This window comes from Vicugna pacos, chromosome 2 (assembly GCF_048564905.1).
Source record: "Vicugna pacos chromosome 2, VicPac4, whole genome shotgun sequence".
Taxonomy (NCBI): Eukaryota; Metazoa; Chordata; class Mammalia; order Artiodactyla; family Camelidae; genus Vicugna; species Vicugna pacos.
The window spans coordinates 102,487,111-102,506,263 of NC_132988.1; the positions used below are offsets into that span (position 1 = coordinate 102,487,111).

The following is a 19,153-nucleotide window of genomic DNA, read 5'->3' on the forward strand; positions in this document are numbered from 1 at the left end:
CTCCAGCGCACACAGCTCCTCCTGCATCTCTTCTGTTCACAGAGGCGCCTTCCGGGTCCAGGAGGCTGCCTGCTTTCACGCTAAAGGGCAGAGTTAAGTTGTTGTGACAGAGAATGAACAGCCCACGAGCAAGAATGCTTATCTGACTCTTCACAGAACGAGCCCGCCAGCGCCTGGCCTAGACACCCCGGCTGTTCTCCTTCCTGTGATTTCAGTGCAGCAGGTGTTTCTCCTTTAGGAAGCTTGCTGTCTCTTCAGGAAGCCAGGCTGCAGTCCTCTCTACTGGGCAGAAGCCCCGGACGCACGCAGGGTTTCTCCCCGCCCCTCTAGGAGGAGGGGGCATTCGTGCATGTCCCCAGGTGGAAGTCCATCATTGTCTTAACCCCAGTGACATTCTCTCTGCTCCTCCGTTACCACCAACAAGCCACCAGATCTTTATCACTTCTACGAAAGAAAAACTGACTTTATATCATGATGCACTAGCCACGTCTATCAGTTATCTATTGCTATGTAACAAATGATCCCAAAACTTAATAGCTCAGCAGAACAGATACTGATGATCTCAGTTTTTGTGGCTTAGGAACCAGGACAGGATGAAGCTAGGTGTCTCTGCCTCAAGGTCTCTCCTGAGACTGTAGTCCATCCTCCACCGTCTGGCCTGCAGTCATCTCAAGGCTGGATTGGGGGAGAATGCGCTTCCACGCTCCCTCACGTGACGTGGAGGCTGGCTTCCCGGGGGCAAGCCCTCCGAGAGAGAGTGAGGAACAGCTCCCAAGATGAAAGCCTCTGTCCTTCCATACACTGTTCTCCAAGCGACATCTCATCACTTCTGCCAAATTCTTTTCTTTTCGACCTAACGTGCTGTAGTCCATCTAAAGACGTGGCCTTAAAACCAACACATCACTCTAAGGCTTCTGACAAACTCTGGCTACAAAGTACCTTTTGTCAAAAATAAAACCAAAAGACAAAGCTCCTCATAGCCTGGGAGGATATTCACACAATTGTGTCTACCATTAGCTCTCAAATTCCTTCAGACACTTGCTTGAAAGCCATTCAGAGATGCCTTAATGCTCCCCTTCATCCCACTCCTATCCTGGAGGCAACAAATACCTTGTGACAAAAAAGAAAGTGAGAGAGAAAAGAAAATAGTAAAAACAAAAACAAAAAAAGGAACCAGGAGGCAAACCTTAGTGAGTATCTTCTACTCTTACCCTACCAGACTGACTTGACAGGGCATTTTGGACGTCTGAAATTTGTCTGTTCAGGCAAAGAAATCAAGCAGGAAAGATGAAGCAAATGCATGGAGACAGCCAGTACCCTGCACCATAAATCCTCTGAGGCCCCAAGCTCGTGACTTTTTGAGTCAACGTTTAGACCCACGTAAACATGTGCAAGTCATTCAGGAACAGATCATTGGCAAACACCAACTGAAGGGAACCAAAGTCGCTGTTCAAATGGAGTCTATTCTTTACACACGCGTATTTGCTTCTCTGGCTTGTCCAGGCTCCTTCCTCAACCCCACATCAGCAAAATTTCACAACATCTACTTTGAGATCTCAGCCTTGATTAAGACTGAAGTCAAGTGGACTTCCAGCATCAAGAAGATGAGAAACATTTCTTCAGTTTCCTCCTTCTAAGAATAAGTACCAACTGTATGGGGGTTCCTTAAAAAATTAAAAATAGAGTTACTATATGATTCAGCAATCCCATTCCTGGGAATGTATCCAGAGAAAACAAAAGCGCTGAATGGAAAAGTTATATGCACCCCAGTGGTCATGGCGGCACTGTTTATAACAGCCAAGACATGGAAGCAACCTAAATGTCCATTAACAGATGAATGATAAAGAAGATGTGGTATACATATGCAGCAGAATATTACTGAGCCATAAAAAAGAAATAATGCCATTTGCAGCAATATGGATAGACCTAGAGATTATCACATTAAGTGAAATCAGCCAAAGAAAGACAAATATTATGTTATCACTTATATGTGGAATCTAAAAAATAGTACAAATGAACTTATTTTCAAAACAGAAGTGGGCTCACAGGCATAAAAAACAAATTTATGGTAACCGAAGGGGAAGGAAGGTTAGGGGTAAATTAGGAGTGTGGGATTAACAGATACACACTACTGTATATAAAATAGATAAACAAGAGGTTTTACTGTATAGCACAGGGAACTATATTCAATATCTTGTAATAAACTATAATGGAAAGGAGTTGAAAAAAATAGAATATATACATATATGTGTATAACCAAATCACTTTGCTGTGTACCTGAAACTAACACAATATTGTAATTCAGCTATACTTCCATAAAAAAATAAGCATTCAAAAAAAGAGTAAGTAGCAATAAAAATAAGAGCTACTGTTTCCTGTGTAAGTATTATCACCTACTTTGTTAGACTCTTACGTGCGTTAGCTCATTTAATTCTCACCCTCATAACGACCCCACCAAAGAAATATTATTCTCTTTTTTTGGATGAGATAACCAGCTCAGAAACACTCATTTGTTTTTCACAGTTCACACAGCTGTAAAATGGAGAGTCCAGAATTCAAACCTGTATCTGTCTGAGTCCTGAGTCCATTCTCTTTACAGTATTACCATTCAAGGAGAAAACCCGGTGCACACATCTTCCTGGAGCATCTGTTATCTACAAAGATTTAGGGAGTAATATAATTTTCATATTAAAATAAATTATTACATACAGGGGAACTTAATATGCATCGTTAAAATCAAATAAATGCCATGCCTTTTGGTCTGCGCGTTTGGACCACACATGGAGATCTCTGGGAAGATGGGTTTCCTCTCTTCTACAGTTGAAGTTTCCTCCATAAAAGAGTGCAAGGAGCCCACTGCGCCCCGCCACTTCCCTGCAAGTAAACAGACAACAAGTAAGAACAGCAAGACACCAGATGACGTTTTTTGATTTTTTTGTCTTTAATGCAGTCTCAGTCCCTTGTGGGACTCTTTCAGCACAGCAACTACTGTGCGAGTGAGAACGGATGGTTGCTCTTTCCCTTCCTGCGCCGCCCCACCTTGTCTTCGAGTTCTGACACAACCCTGGTGAGATCCTTACAGGGGAATGAAAAATGCTTTGATTTGCTTGTTGATTTCAAAGGCAAATCCCTGGGAAACGCCACGGCGCTTGTGTTCTAATTCACCTGAGGAGGTGTTTGTGCTTATTAGAAAACAATCTTGGCAACAGGAGCAAGCCAGACATAGATGCAGGGATCGGTGGAGGTGGGGGGACCAAGTAGAGGAGCTCAGAAAGTTACTGATAATTTCCTGAGATGTACAAATGTGTCACATGGGAGAGGAGAGCTAAGGGAGTAGCATGGGGCCACGTGAAAGAGTACAACTCAGCAATTCAGACTCCTTTCATTGAAAATTCGGACCCAGCCTGAACTAATAGACACCTTCCATTTAGTGAGTGACGAGGTGCCACAGATCTGCACACGTGGACCACTTCTATTCCTCACAACAACCCTTCAGGGTAAGAAATGTCATTTCCATTTTACATCTGAGTGAAATGAGGCCAAAGGCCCAGGAAGTTCCCTAGGTCACTGAGTTAAAAAGGAATAACAGAGCTTCCAGGCTAGGGGACACATCCAGGTGCCGGGAGGGTGGCGTGCGGGGCGGGCAGGGCATGGAAGTTCCCTCTTCCAAATACACATCGCGTCCATTTGGCTGTTCCTGAACTGTGTCCTTTATAATAAATTAGTAAACACTTATTTTTAAAAGATAGCAAAGTAAAACTTTCATCTGGAGTCTGGTTGTGCAGGGCCATCGTGACAGGCACATGCTATACCCTGGAAGTGCCCTTATCATAACGGTCACATTCTCACTTCTGGTATACTTGGAAAGCTCCGCCATCAGAGGTTTACATGCCCTTGGAAGGTCTGCGGAAGCCACTGCTTGAAGTCATCAATTCATAAGTGTCAGGGTCATGGGGGCAATTCCTAGGAGCTCAACCAGAAGCTCTTACTAACCTCATACCAGCTTCCTCCCGCACTTCTGCCCACAGTCACCCAAGGACGAGAGCTTCGTTTCCCTTTCACTTTCCAAATCTCACTCAGGTAGCTCTGATACACTCAAGTGGGCTGAATATACCCTAGAACCCTATGAGGAATTGTAGGAAATTAAGTCCTTGCTTCGTCCCTGAAACAAAGAAGATGGACAAAGAGGCCGCAGTGATACAGCCAGTCAGCCAAACACTAAATCGTCTATGCATCGCCCATATATAACTCCAATTTCTATACCTAGGACTATTAAAAGAGTTTTTTAAAGCATGCCATTATTGAATTCTGAATCTATTTCTGCATAACAAACCAACCAGAACTTAGTGGTTTAAAACAACCACCATTTATTTGGCTCATAAGTCTCTGGGTCAACAGTCTGGGCTGTGTGCAGCTGTGTGTCTGTGGGCAGCTTCCTTCCAATAAATCAGAAGGCCGGTGGTTGGCTGGGGTCACGTCTCTCTCATCCTCCAGCACACTGACCCAGGTTTGTTCCCATGGAGACAGACAACGATCTCACAGTGGGAATAGAAGCTGCAAGACTTCTTGTTGCCCAGGCTCAGAACTGGTACAACGTCATTTCAGCCACATCATATTGGTCAAAGCATGTCACAAGGCCTGCCCAGAATCAGAGGGTATGGAAACAGACCCATCTACTGATGAGAGAAGCTGCAAAGTCACACTCCAATCGGGGAGACCCACGGAAAGTGGAGCATGCAATTTTTGCAAGTATATGCAAGAGTTTATCCAATAATTTTGGGAATGATGGGTTCTTATAAACCCCTTGTGGGTCATTAATGCATGAAAGTGCATTCTGTATGGTCTCCTGACAAAGCCCTTCTGGTTTCGTGTGTCACGTGGGCCTGGGGCACTGAGACTCCACCTTGGGAAACACCAGTGTCCCGCTGTGAATCCCCCGCCAGAATCCAGGTAGGTATCCGTTTCGTAAATGTAGGGGATAAAATGCCACCGACAGGGCAGGCATTTCTGTGGGGAAGAACGCCTTGTTCTGCAGCAGGGATGACCAGGGAGATGAGGCTCCATGTGGTCCCTTAACCTTTGGTTTCCAAGCCGGAAAGACCACAGCCTGTGATCAGCAGCCTCCCAGAAGTCATTATCGCTTCCGAGCCAGCTGAGCTGCCTGGTAATAACGATTCCTTGCGCTTACAGGATGCGTTTCCTCTGAGGAGTGTCAAGTAATTTACAACCACTTATTAATTAATCCTCAGCCCCCACATGAGATGAAGATGAGTTATTATGCATCTTTGACAGATGTGTGAAGTGGCCAAAGGGAGACAAAACGACATCAAGCTTCTGCCCAAGGTCACTATGTTGTCAAAGTCACTGGGCCGGGTCCCGGCCCCTCCAGCCTCACCATCCATCCTGCGCAGCCTCTCCCGCAGAAGCCCGGGACTGCCTCGGGGCTGGCTCCAACCATGTCAGAAAAGGCTGAGTTTTTCAGATCAAGTGTGAGGCTTTTGCCATTTCATTTTGTGGGTGGTTCATTTTTTACAGTTCTGCTTTTGGTTTGGGTGTTGATGTGCACAGTTTTAGGTCAGCTGTTCGGTGTCCAAGGAGAAATTGGTTCTAAGTGCATTACTTTTGCATTTTGTTCGGACATGTCACTTAGGGAGTGTGTGTGTCCTCCCTGTTGAAAAAGGGAGCCGACCAGCTCACAGGGTGTGAAAGGGGGCCTGGGAGCCGAGTGGGGACGCGCGCGTGGCCTCTGCCGGGACCTCGCATTTTCACAGCCACCTCCAACTAGGAGACAAACGCCAATCTGCTTTTCTAAAGAGATGGAACCAACACTCAGGACACTGGAGTCCACTTCCCTCAGCAGATGAACATGTCCACAGAAAAAGCCACCAGGTACAGAAGAGGCTTGGAGGTTACTTTCAGGCATCCTCTCCAATTTATTTCCCAAGGGGTCTCTTACCTAAGTATGTGTTTTTCCACACATACAAACTAAAGCAGCCAGAGTGGGTTAATTTTTGTGCTGGAAGCAAGAAACCGTTACATCCAAAGGAGAGCCGCACAGCACACAGAAAACTCCGAAACTGTAAGGCGACTATCCCAGCGAGGAGGCAGTGAAAGCCGGCCAGGCTTCTGAGCTGCAGAAAGCCGGCTGCAGTCACTGCTGGCACAGGAAAATAGACAACTTGGAGGACAGAAAAACCCAGGAGCCACTAAGGAGTAATTAAGCAAAGTGACGTCCAGGGTCAGCTTAATGGAAGAAAGTGTTGTAACGTTTGGAACTCTGAGGACGGCTCTTTGGATTTGATACAGTCAAAATTATGGCAACTTATGGAGCTCTTTCCTTCCTTCTTCCCTGCACGCTTTTATCAAACGTTTATGGAGTATTTCGTTTGTTGAAACCCCTGTTCTGGGACTCTGGAGGGATGCGCCGAAAGCCAGCAGCTTGCAGTGGGACACTCAACGATGTAACTTTCTTGAACTCCCTCCCGCTCCTCTCCCTTCAGGCCTGTGGGCCCAGCCTGGGTGTGGTGCGAGCCTCCTCCTGGGGGACCAGGGCGTAAAGCAGAGCTCTGTCCTAGGAAGCCATCTAAGGCCTCCAGGAAGACTCAGATGCTCAAAGGAAGGAGGCTATGATGGCAGAGTTCCAGTTAGCAGGGTTGCCTCTCGTGGGATGGAAGTGATGCTACCCCAGGTCCAGCTCATCGTAGAGGCGCCTCGGCTGCCTGGTGGCAGGCAGAGCAGGGCACAGGGAGAGGGAGCACGTCCCTGGGTCTGGGGACTGGCCTGCGCTTGCAGTACCACCCCAGTACACCCCCCAGTACACCTTCATACTTTCCTTTCTCTCTCCCTTTTTGCCTCTGGGTCCTGAGAGTAATCCTGCATATCTGTGTGTGACAGGTGAACGTATGTCCTCACACGGGTTTTAACTTGTTGCTCATTATTGAGTGAAACTGATCTTCCACTCATCCTCCCCACCCGCCCTCACCCACTAAATCTCTTGATTATATTTCAAAGCCATATTTGGCTGGTTCAGATCTCGTCTCTACCACTGCCAGGCCCTGGGTGAGAGACTTACCTCTCAGTCTCATCACATGACTCTGACACTTGTTTTACAGGGTGACAGTGAAAAAAGAAATGAAATAACTTATGTAAAGTCCTTGACACAGAGTCCACAGTAAGTAAATGGTATTCTTTTTACTCCCTGTTCCAACCTCTTCCGCTGCGGTCCAGGCAGTTTGCTCAGACAACTCCATTTGACTTTGGTGATGGGCTGCTTTGTATAAAAGTTACTGACAAATTAGCCCTTTAAATTGACGAGGAATAATTTAAAGACAAAGGAAACAGAATCTACATTGACTAACGAAGGTAACAAAGACAGACATAAGAAGCGGGCCTTGAGGGCCCCAGACGGGGATAAGGCAGGAATCAGCATCCATCTGCATACGCACAGTCACCGGGGAGTTCGAAACAGTCATTATTTAGTATCAACTTCTGTAACTTCAAATATTTCCAAAACACTTATCGAATCAACACAAGAATATTTTAGAGGGTAATCTTCCAAAAATTTGCCACAAAAGAAACTCACTCTGTATTTAAGGAGACAAAGGGAAATGATAGAGGATAATAAAACAAGTTGCCATCAAAAGCGGATATAAATACAACACGGAACAACCCAAGAGAATAAACATGTGATGTTGGTAAAGGATTTGCTTGCTCTGGGTAGATCCTTGAGTGACTGCCAACATCCGTTTATGTGCAAACTAATAAAACATGTACGACAGAAAGTGCAAAGTTTGGCAGGCATCTGGGAAACGGCAGCCTGTGGGTAATGAGGTAGCACATGCACTGGAGAAAGCCCCATCTTTTCTGACCTCTTTGTAAATGAAGGATAAAAAAGAGGATCCTGTAAGAAGCAAAGAGGAATTCTAGCTGTTTACCAGAACAGTCTATTATCCAGTCTACATGACCACCAGGCACCTAAGACACAAAGCCCCAGAGAAGGATGAACCAGCCCCTGAACTGTCCATCACCCCCCTACTGTGACCAGCCAGAGCAAAACCAGAAGCAGATCTTCAAACATCCTGCTGCGTTGAGCCCTGCTCAGCACAATGTTTCTGCAATTCCATGCTCTTACGGAGAGAGTCATATCTTCACCTTCATTATATTTGAGCCAAAGACACTTTGGGCAAATCAAAAAGAGATGATTATTCCCTGCTTCCCCCCACCCCCAGCAACGTCTTAGAGCTTAATTAAAGACAGTAATGACTCTGTGGACAGAAAACAGGTTTGAATTCTAAGCCAGCCGCAACCTAGCGCGTTCCCTCACCAAGTAGGAATCAGGAAACACAGAGGAAGAGCGAGCCCAGCCTGGAGGTCACCACGCCAGGGGAAGGTGACTCCTCTCCAATTTTAAAAAGAGGCAGGAAAAGCATGAAGCAGAGACTGATGGTTCACAGAGCTGTGTCAGCATTTGACCAGGGAGACAGGGCCACACAGATGACAAAGGTACACACACAAGCAATACAAGTACGAACCAAAACAAGGATGTCCTTGTTGGTGTGGTGATTGGGACACACACACACACACACACACACACTCATCAGAAAGTATTTTCCTTAAAGAGATGTCTGAAAATAAAAAACTATGATTTTTCAGAGCAAATTCGAACCTGTCTGACCTTCTGCATCGGAGGCATCACGTGACCAACCAGAGCAAGCCCACACCTCAGACCACTAAGCGGGGCACACCAAAATGACAGACGGTGGCACGGTTGCAGTTCTGGGTATCATGTCAGTGCCAGGGCCCGCAGAATCCCCCAAACTGCCCTGATTACAATGCAGTGAGACAAACATAACAGATGTCATTCAAATCAACTGCACAAAAAAAATTAGGAGACAGTGTTCAATTTTATTCCATAATGAGAGTGGCTTTATTGTTGGAGCTACTAGAAAAATACAAATTGGCCAGATTCCTGGTCCATAAAAAGGCCCGCATTAGAGTCTGGAGGAATGTGAAGCTGAGAAGAGGAACTCTTCTGAAGATTTGCGTGTAAATATAGTTAAAGCCCAAATCAGGGAAACTGGGCTATTTTAATACTGCTCTTCTTTAGAAAGATTTATACAAGCCTTTGAACTGAGCCCAACCATTCAGAGTTGATACCGTGCAGTGTTCTCAAAAACTTATCAAATATTAAAAACCCTATTTTGCAGAAAAACAACTCTTTACATGTTGAAAAGGCAGACATAGTTAAGCAAACTTCCTTTGTTTTCCACCAAGAGAAACTCAGGATTTTTTTTTTCACCTTTTACATTCGATGAAAGAAGATCTTTTCCTTTGTTGCAGAATCAGTAAGAAGCTGGCAACCTGGCAATTTTTATTGCAGGCTTCCTGGACTCCCCCTGCAGGATGGCAGGCTCTGAGCAGTTACAGAGCACAGTCCTGGGGACTGGGTCCACCCTGAAAGGACAGAACTGGTCTCCAGGGGCTTCTGGTCTTGTTCCATAGGAATGACCGGCAACAACAGGGAACATCACTGTGGTCTGAGATTATTGCTGCGTGATTTCTGAAAAAGGCAGGGATTTAGCTGAGCCTTGAAGCAGAGGGAGTATGCAGGTTGCTGCTTCCTATTTCCACATCTCTGCATACACTCTTCCCTCTACCTGGAACCCACTCTTCATCTCATCTTCTTGGAAAACTCCTATTGCTCCTTGAAGAATCTCAGAGTCTAAAGTCAGAGTGTCTTCCCACCAGCCCCGCTCTCAGCCCAGCCCTTCCCTTCCTGTTCCCTCCCGTCAGTCAGTCTCTGCAAATTCTGTCCATTACGTGTGAGCGTTGGACAGAGTGCAGGTGGAACTCAGGACTTTCAGACCCGAGGCAAGACGAGATTGTCCAAAGGTGGAAATGCAGACCTCATGCTTCCTATAACAAGATCCCCACAGCCAAAGGCTCTGGTGTTGAAAATACGTGCTACGTATAAAAGGCGACTTCTCTTGAAATTTTTCCTGAAACTAGAGTGCTCTCAGAATTCTACATGCACCACAGAAAGTGGATTTTATCTGCTCAAATTCAGATATCATTTACCCAGCGTTTAGAGCCACTGAAAACCTGGGCAAAAAGATAGTGAGACCCCCACACACCTCTCTGAGGAATCTTTCAAAACTTCCTCCCACTTGGTGGACTGAGGATCTAACCAGCTGGACTGAGGCATTTAGAGAGCAGGAGAATTCTGTTGTGGAGACAGGTGTGTCCTAGCAGGCTTTGTGCAAGATGTACAGTCTTAACTTTGGTCCCAAAGGACACAGGAGGGAGGGGGAGGCGGAGAGGAGTCCAGAAGGGTGGTTGGGAGGAGCTGGAGTGCCTAAGTCAGGATCGGCCCCAGGGAGGGGCTGGACTGAGGAGGCTGCGCTCTGCCCCAACTTCGCAGGGGAGGACCCAGCTCACGCTAACAGGGGTGCCTTTGCCTGAAAGCAAAGGCAGCCGGTGACCTTTTTTCTAGACATCTTACACGGGTGCTGCCAAATTCTACTCAAAAGCCAGACTCCAAGCAAGGTGGGGAAAGAGGGGTATACCTGTAGTGGAACAGAGGTTAAAAACCATCACTTGGATCTAAGATTCAAGGCATTTGACTCACGGGTGGGGAGGAGTCTGGAGCCACAGAGAAAGGCTGTCTCTCTCTCATCGGGGAGAGGTCACAGAAGACTGTGCACACTGCCTGTAGAATAAACCTGGGACATGAGACAGGTTCCATCCCGTGTGCCATTTCTGATGGAATCATAGCAACTGCCTGGAGCGCCTTGTTGCCAAGGACCCAAACTCCTCATTGCAGCCTGCAGAGCTCCCCGGGCACAGCCCTGCTCACCTGTCCACCTGCATTTCCTTCCTGCCACTGCCCTCCCCTTGGCTCACTGTGAGGAAAAACATCCCCCGAGTCCTTCCTGTCCTTCAGTGAGGCCAGTGCTGATGCCATGTTGCCGAAGACAGTCCCGTCCCTGGGGCGGGGCGGGGGAGGGGCTCATGCAGGACCTGGAGGACCAGTTCGTCAGGGAAACCGCAGCACTAGAAGGCTGGATGAGAGAAACCCGCAAGGAGTTCTTCTACCTCTAACCTTTCAGGATGTAATCAAGGTGATGACAGCAAGAAAGCTTAAATCCTACTCGGGTTGGTCCCAGGCGTAACTGATCATTTTATAAAAGGAAACTGCAGGGTCCCCGTTTCACGGTCAGCTGTCAAGTGGATTAACCAGGACCAAAAAGATGGCACGTGGAAAACCCAAAGTACCAAAACCAAAGAACTAAATCAGTGAAATATTAGTGGGTTGTACTTCAAGGTAAAATTAAATACTTAATATTTGGCTGTCACATACCCAAGCAAATTACACAAAATAACTCAAAATGAAACATTTAATTAGCTGCTCTGAAATGGATTTGTTCCCAAACCATTAATCTAATTAACACACGCAACTTCCCTCTCCCAGCACTTGCCTTGTTTGTGCATGAGGCCGGCCCACAGCTCTCGTTCATCTACTTACACACATGTGCATCTCTAAAGTCCTCCTCCTTGTCGTGCAGACTGTTTTCTGCTCCCTTGCCTCCCAGATTTGTGGGTAACAATGATTATTCACAAAACAAGATAAAGAAATTGCTCCAAATGAGAAACGGTTGATGTTTCAAAGTGCACAGAGAAGGGGCTGTTTTTCCAACATGCACTGCAGATGTGGCAGCTGAACACATGTGAACACACAAACGGTAAATGAACAGCCTGCATAATCGTGACGATTATACGTGGCAATATGGTCTGTTTCTATTAATCAACTCAGGAAGCTCCAAGGAGGGAAATAAATAAATAAATAAATAGTCATTTTGTTCTTTTAAATACTGCAGCTTATGGACGCTACCTGCTTACTGATAAATTTGACATTACTGGAAAACTACTGCAATAAATTTAGAAACCAAAATTATTCCCACGAAAAATTATATAATTAACATTTTGAAGGTGGCGGGAATGGGGAAGAGCTGAGAGAATACTGGTACAATACTGTCATCTAGTGACAACTACAGGATACTACAGCTTTTTATTAAAAATTTTCAGGTTGCTTTATTCCCGAGATGGAAAATAAGCAAAATGAAAAGGTTTGCTCGTGTATCTGATACTGACAGGAGAAGGAGGCTTGGAATTCTAGACAGGAGATCCCTGTTACTCTTACAGGGCTTACATCAGAGCTCTGCAGACTTTTTTCACTTCTTTGGACCCTGGGGTATTTGGGAGGTTGAAGAGGAGGGCAGGGCGGCTGACCAGATGGAGAGGGCAGTTCAAGAGGAGTCACAAACATGGACTCCACCAGGCTGCCAGGCACCTGGATACATGAGCGGAGCCAGGCTCCGTAACACCTGGTCTTCCTTTCTTGGTTTTGTTTAAAGACATCAGGAAGTTTGTATCTGCATGTGAAATCTTCAGATGTTTTCATTTGGAACTTTTTTTTTTTTACATTTTTATTGATTCATAATCATTTTACAGTGTTGTGTCAAATTCCAGTGTTCAGTACAATTTTTCAGTCATACATGGACATATACACACTCATTGTCACATTTTTTTCTCTGTGATTTATCATAACATTTTGTGTATATTTCCCTGTGCTATACGGTGTAATCTTGTTTATCTGTTCTACAATTTTGAAATCCCAGTCTATCCCTTCCCACCCTCTACCCCGCCCCCCCCCCCCCCGGTAATTCATTTGGAACTTAAAAAAAAATTATTTTAACTGTGCAGTGTTTGAGGGACAGCTCTGGTTCAAAGGGCAGCCAGTTTGTGACACTTGGCATAGAAGAAGAAGTATTATTGGTGAATCCTGACCAAAGGAGATAGGAAGAGAGGACCTAGGAGGCTGTTACCAGCATGGAAACATACAAAGAGCGATTCTGAGCCATTCCCACTAACGCCAGCCTAGTCAGGTGGGAAGACAAGAGTCTAACACAACAGTAGCGTTAGCGCGCCAACTCTGGAACTCAAAGACTTCTGGGACATAGGACTTCACAAAATGTGCACAGGCTTCCACGTGCAAATGCGACAAGCCCTTTCCCCACCGCATCACGCAGGTGAAAGTGTCTACACTGCCGAATCACTCGTGTGTTAGGCCAGTGCTTTCTCCTAACCCTGGTTATAGCTCAGAGATTTCCCCCAAGAACTGTGAACCAGGTGATGGGAGACACAATGGGAAAGAAAGGAAGGAGAAGAAAGCTTAGGAGAAAATGACAAAGGCAGGGAGAAACACTGAAGAAAACCGTGGGGCTTTTGTTTCAATATTGTTTTCAAATAATTGCAACTGACAAGTTAGAAACTGTAACTATGGCCACCATATCAAATAACCCAAATAGAGTAAAGCAAACTGGTATCCAAAGTAATGCCAAGCTCTGCACCTGTCTCTGTTGAGCAAATAAATAATTGCGGGCAAGTTGGGATGTTGCCATTGAGCTGCACTTTTCAGTTGTCTTGTACTCAAGTGCTCGCCTGTTCTGTGTTTTCCCTCTGGATAAAATAACCGCAGCTTTATATTGTCATAGAACAAAGAGAATTGTGACGTATGTTTCATAATTTGTCTAGTTGATTCCACACACATTTGCTAAACAGAGCGGGGAGGGAAGGAAATTTCAAAACTGTGTTCGCGAGAGCTGAGCAGGAGGCAGGGCACACCGGGGCACAAGTGGTCAGCGTGGGGGAGGGAGTGCATCCCCCTCTCCAACTTTCCCTTCCCTTTCTTTACTGATTTCTTTTTTTTTTTTTTTTTTGGTCTTCTTGTTCCATCTGTAATAGAAAACAACAAATCTGACTTCTTATTACATCTGTTCCTTTGTCTTTAACCCTGTGCTCTGTTTCCTGGGCTTAGTCATGCTGGTTCCGCACCTTTTGTAAAAAGAATGTTGCCTAGAGCCTGAAATATACAGACTAGCCCATTCTCAAGGCTCTGACCTCTAAGGGTATAACACTTTCTCATTCATATAAAGATAGCAATTTGCAGAATAGAAAATAACACTTGTTTTGTTGGAGGTTTACAGGGACACAATGACCTGACATGGACAGTTACAAGAACACAGAATTCTGACACCAACAAGTTTGCAACAACCACACTCCCTCTTTTTTTTGTATAAAAGGAGCCTGAATTCTGACTTGAGGAAGATGGTTCTCTAGGATATTATTCTCCCGTCTTCTTGGTCTGCCAGCTTCCCGAATAAAGTCATTCCTTGCCTCAACACCTCGTCTCCCAATTTATCGGCCTGTCGTGCACTGAGCAGGACGAGTATGGACTTGGAAACACATCAATTTATGAAAACCAGGTGTTAAAATCTCCAGCTGTAACTGTCGATTTGTCTAGTTCTTGCTTTAATTCTGTGTTTTTGTTTCATGTATTTTAAAGCTGTGTAGCAGGAGCCGCCCTACCTACTTAGGATTTCTGTGTCTTCCCGGTGAACTAGGTCATCATTCAGAAATGCCCCTGTTTATATGCAGCAATAGTCTTTGGACGCCTACTTTGTGAAACTGATGCAGGCACAGCACCTCTCTTATGCTTACTACTCCATGGTATATCATTGCCCCTCTTCTCACATTCAAACTACCTGAATACTTATATTTAAATTGCTTCCCTTATAGGTAGCATACTGTAGAGTCTTACATTTTTATGCAGACAGTTTCTGCCTCTTAAATGAAGAGTTTAGTCAATTCACCTTAAGTAATTAACATGATTGGGTTGAATTCTACTATCTTGCTATTTGTTTTCTATTTTTCCAGTCTTTCTTTTTTCTTCTTACTGTTTCTCCATTTCTCCTTGCTTGTTTTCCTTTGAATTAATCGAATTTCAAGCTTTCTATGTATTCGTTTCACAGAAGTTTGGGCAATATCTTATTCTTTTTAGCGGTCATGGTAGGAATGACTCTCTTCACCCTTACTCGTTACATCCTACAGAGGGTACCTGTTGAACCTCGTCACGTGAAAGGTAAGATGCTTTCAAGAGGACAGTTCCTTTCTTGTCCCCTGTGCTGTTAGGGTCATATATTGGATTTGACATATTATAAATTCCAAAGTGCAGCGTTACTTTTGCTTTAAAGTCCCATGTGCTTTTTTAAAGATAAAGTAAAAAAAATGTTTTTTTTATATTTAGCCACATATTTATCATTTCCAGGGCTGTTCATCACTGTCTGTATATCTGAGTTTTCATCAATATCGTTTCTCTTTAGGCTCAAGAACTCCCTTTAGCATTTCTTGTAGTGCAAGTCTACTGGCCCTACAAATTTTCTGTTTCTATTTTATGTGAAAATCTCTTTATTTCATCATAATTTTTGAAGAATCTTCATTCTGGATACATAATTCTTGGTTGAAAGAGTTTTTTCTTTCCTCAAACATTTTTAAAAAGTTCTGTTTCCTTCTGGACTTCATCGTCCCTTATGAGAATCATTTGTCATATGCATGATTGTTGCTGTTTTCTTTAAAGAAGGTTGGTTTTGTTCTACAAAGCAGCTAATTACTGGTAAATGTCCTTCCTCTGGCTTGGTTTTATTCTTAAGTCCTATGATGCAGATGTCCTGGGGCAGATTACAAGGCTGGGCAAGGTTTTTAAAAATACAAATTATTAGTATGTGACACCATATTAAATCAATAGAGAGACAATCTCTCAGAGAAAATACTCAATTGATGAGAGAAAAGGGCAAAGGATTGAGTCCAGGAGAAAAAAGAAAGGCGAGCGTTACCTGAGAGCTAAATGCGGGGCCGCGCAGGGGAAGCGGCAGCCCTGCCTCGGCCGGGGCGCTTTTCCCTCTGAGGCTGGACGTCTCAGGAATGTTCTGAACGGCTCTCACTGTCCTTCATCCATGAGTTTAATAAATCCTTGACACAGACTCACTTTTTGAAAATTTTACATAATCACTGACTACCTTCCTAGATCCTTGAGTAAGATATGAAAGCTAGAGAGTGATAAGGATATTTTTTTTCAAGATAATAAAGCTTTGAGTCTGTTTCCCAATGTGAAAAAGAAAGCCATGAAAAAGAGATTACAGATACCACAGTAAAGGGAGACCATTAATGAGTCACATCCCAGAAGAGGCAGGAGAGCATGAAATTCAAAACCTGAATGGCTGGGTGACCCTTGGTTAGAAAAATAATCAACTTTTCCTCTGATGGTGAAGAGAGAAAGGACAGTTGTCTACACAGATCATCTTGTAAGTTTAGGGACAAGAAGCTGAAGATGTTTGTACCAAATAAGCCGTCTGTTCCTGGGACGGAGGTTTGTTCCCGGGACTGAGGGTGTGGTGGTGCGGGAGGCGATGGGAAGACATGGTAAGGACTGGGATGGTCACTGGGAGAAATGGGAAAGGGAGCCAACTTGGAACAACCTGGCTGAGGTGAGAAGGGGGTTGGTTGGCTACACTGCTCTCAGCGTGGGATTTTGGGTGAGGAATCAGGGGTGTGTCGGAGGGAGCTCCAGGCGACTGCAGAGATGTATGTGAAATTCAGGGAGGAGAACACAGGAAAGCCAGGATGTGGCTGACGGACATAGAGGAGGGGGCTTCTGTCCAGAGACTGGGCTCCACGACAGGCCTGGCGGGGCCGAAGGGAGCAAGGAGTCAGCAGCCAGGAGGCACAGGGTGAGGCCGGGGATGGAGTCTGCAGGTGGGCAGTTCCAGACAACGACGCGGTTTCACAAGGTGAGCAGCGCTGGTGCCTGACACTCAGGTAAGTCAGGGTCTCCTGTCAACCTCTCAGAAGCCTTTGGGGTGGGGTGTGGAGACAGGCTGGTAAATATGACCTCACTGAAGAATACGTATGTGACACGAGGCTCTCGCACACTCGTAAAGAGTAGGTTCTTTTTTCATAGGGCAGCGCCTGATCTGCCCCAGATATTCTATGCAAGCCAGAGGCTGAAGACCACACGGAAGGGGAGGAGAGCAGAGATACCCGATGGGCACCCAGCGTCAGGGTGGGCCCTTCACACACATCACCTGACACAGCAGTGGTGAAGGGGGCCTGGGCATCCTGACGGCTCAGACGGGCTCCCGGGCTCTGGGAGGATTCGTTACTTGCCCAGGATCACAGGTAGGAGATGTCCGGGCTCAACTCAGACCCATCAAGACTCCGAAGTCCTTTTTCATAATCACTACAGCATAGTCTCCCGAGTGATAAGGAAACAGGATTCAGGAGGGGGAGAGAGGTGGGAAAGGCTCTTAATTTCTCAAGTGTCTCCCTTCCTTCCTGTACATTCAGGCACCTTGGTTTTTCCAAAGTGGGGAGGAAGCACCAGGTACCCCTAGAATTGCCCTTTACAGGTAGCATGACTGTACGTACCAGTGTCCATAGGAAGAAATTAAGATAGAAAATATTGAGAATCCATAAAGCAAGGAGGCCTTGGAAATACAAAGAAGAACCCAGGGCCTTTGTATCTGTCGTTCCTGTTGCTCTGTCATTGCTTCTTTCGAGGTGTTCACTTGGCTCTGTCCCTCACTCCATTCCTGTCATTACTCAGTGACATTTTCATGACATTGATCTTCCCTGAGCACCCGACTGGAAACTGCCACCCACCACCTCAGCCCTCCCCATGTGGGCACTGCCTTCATCTAACACCCATATTTCATTTGTTTATTGTATCCTCCGCTAGAATGTAAGCCCCACGAGAGTGGGGGCTGTTTTTCATTTTGTTGTTGTTTGTTTTTTTAATGTTGTATTCTCAGCATCTAAAATGGTTCCCGGCACAGGGTAGAAACTCAGGTATTTTTAAATGTATCTCAAAGTCAGGCAAGTTCTCAATGACCTGTGGCCAGCGTTTCTAATTCTTTATGTAAAATCCACTCCCCGCGCTTTGTTATCGGTGGAGTTGTGTCTGAGGGCAGCAGCACACCAAGGATAAGCAAGTGCACACTCGGCTCGGCCACTCTATTCCCCACTCTATCTTCTCTAGCTGCTAAGGGCTGTGGGGCGCAGTTCTGGCTGCTGTGCCGAAGAAGGTTCCTGGGCGAGGCTTCTGGAAAAGCACCATGACGAGGCCGCTTTGCTCTCACACTTCCTCCTGCCTGGCAGGTGCCTGCGATGCTGGGGGCAGCTCAGGATGGATGAAGCATGGAAAGCGGAGGAGCCCAGGCTCTGACGGCATCACAGAGCCACTGTGCCTCCCTTGGACACCCAGTGCTATTGAGAGAGGCAGTTAGGCGGGCTTCCTGACCCTGGCTGTTTAACAATGGAAAGGAAGTGCCCAGCTGATGAAAAGGCAGGACGTTTCTCTTATCCCACAGCTGGCTCCTTAAAATCCAAGGGCATTGCCTGGTATCTCTTTGTTCCCTCCGAAGTTCTGCAACCGAGCAGGACCCTGTGGGGCCTTCAAGGGTCAGACCCCTTCTCCGTGTCCTCCGCTGTAGCTCCTCTCTGAGGTACCCAGATAACAGCATCTCATGTATATTTCCTGAGTTTTTCACACGCTTAAAACCACCACCCAAGGGAAGAAATGAACTACTTGATGATCGAGACAGCTCATGGCCCCAACCCTTCTGGAACCTAGGGGTTCATAGTGTGGATCGCCCTGTCACCTCTACATCAGCCAATCAGAGGACTGTGCACAAGTTGATCACATACCCTGCGACCCTCCCCCCACCCTTACCTGGCCTCTAAATAGGCTTTGCTGAAACCCTTCAAGGAGTTTGGGGTTTTAGGGGCATGAGCCACCCCATCCTCCTTGCTCGGCCCTGCAGTGAAACTTTCTCTGCTCCAGACTCTGATGTTTCAGCTTGTTTCGCCTCTTGGTGCAGCGGGCTCACGAACCTGCCTTCGGTAACAGTTTCTGCTAACTGCTTTTTGTTCCAGGGCTGAGCTCTGAGGGAGGAAGGCGCCTGTAGCAGAAAATAACTATCACCACCGTGGGAATGAAGAGAAAGATGGCCAAGTCTTCTAACAGAAGCCCCACAGCCTGTCGGGCAGGGCTATCTGTACTGGCGCCTTGGCTGACGGCCTGGCTCCAGCACTTCCTTCCCTGCTCGAGAGCCTCTCTTCCCTTCTTGCTCGAGCACCTTCCTCCCATTTCCCCTTCTGAGTAATAACCTGGCCGTTCACTTCGTCCCTCTGCCTGTGCTGCATGGATTCTTTCACAGCCGGTGGCAAGGACCCACACTGTGGTGGGCTTCCTGATTTA

At 46.0% G+C, this 19,153-nt stretch overlaps 2 long non-coding RNA genes across 2 annotated transcripts; one reads left to right on the forward strand and one right to left on the reverse strand.

Moving 5' to 3' along the window:
* Positions 1-226: 226 nt before the first annotated feature.
* On the reverse strand, positions 227-2,862 carry LOC140700510 (uncharacterized). Its single transcript, XR_012078919.1, has 3 exons — positions 2,754-2,862; positions 2,562-2,654; positions 227-444 (listed from the first exon to the last, which is right to left on the reverse strand). It is a non-coding gene; the product is annotated as an uncharacterized lncRNA (long non-coding RNA).
* Positions 2,863-4,610: 1,748 nt separating this feature from the next.
* LOC140700512 (uncharacterized) lies at positions 4,611-14,222 on the forward strand. Its single transcript, XR_012078924.1, has 3 exons — positions 4,611-4,950; positions 7,113-7,171; positions 14,142-14,222. It is a non-coding gene; the product is annotated as an uncharacterized lncRNA (long non-coding RNA).
* The last annotated feature ends 4,931 nt before the right edge of the window (positions 14,223-19,153 follow it).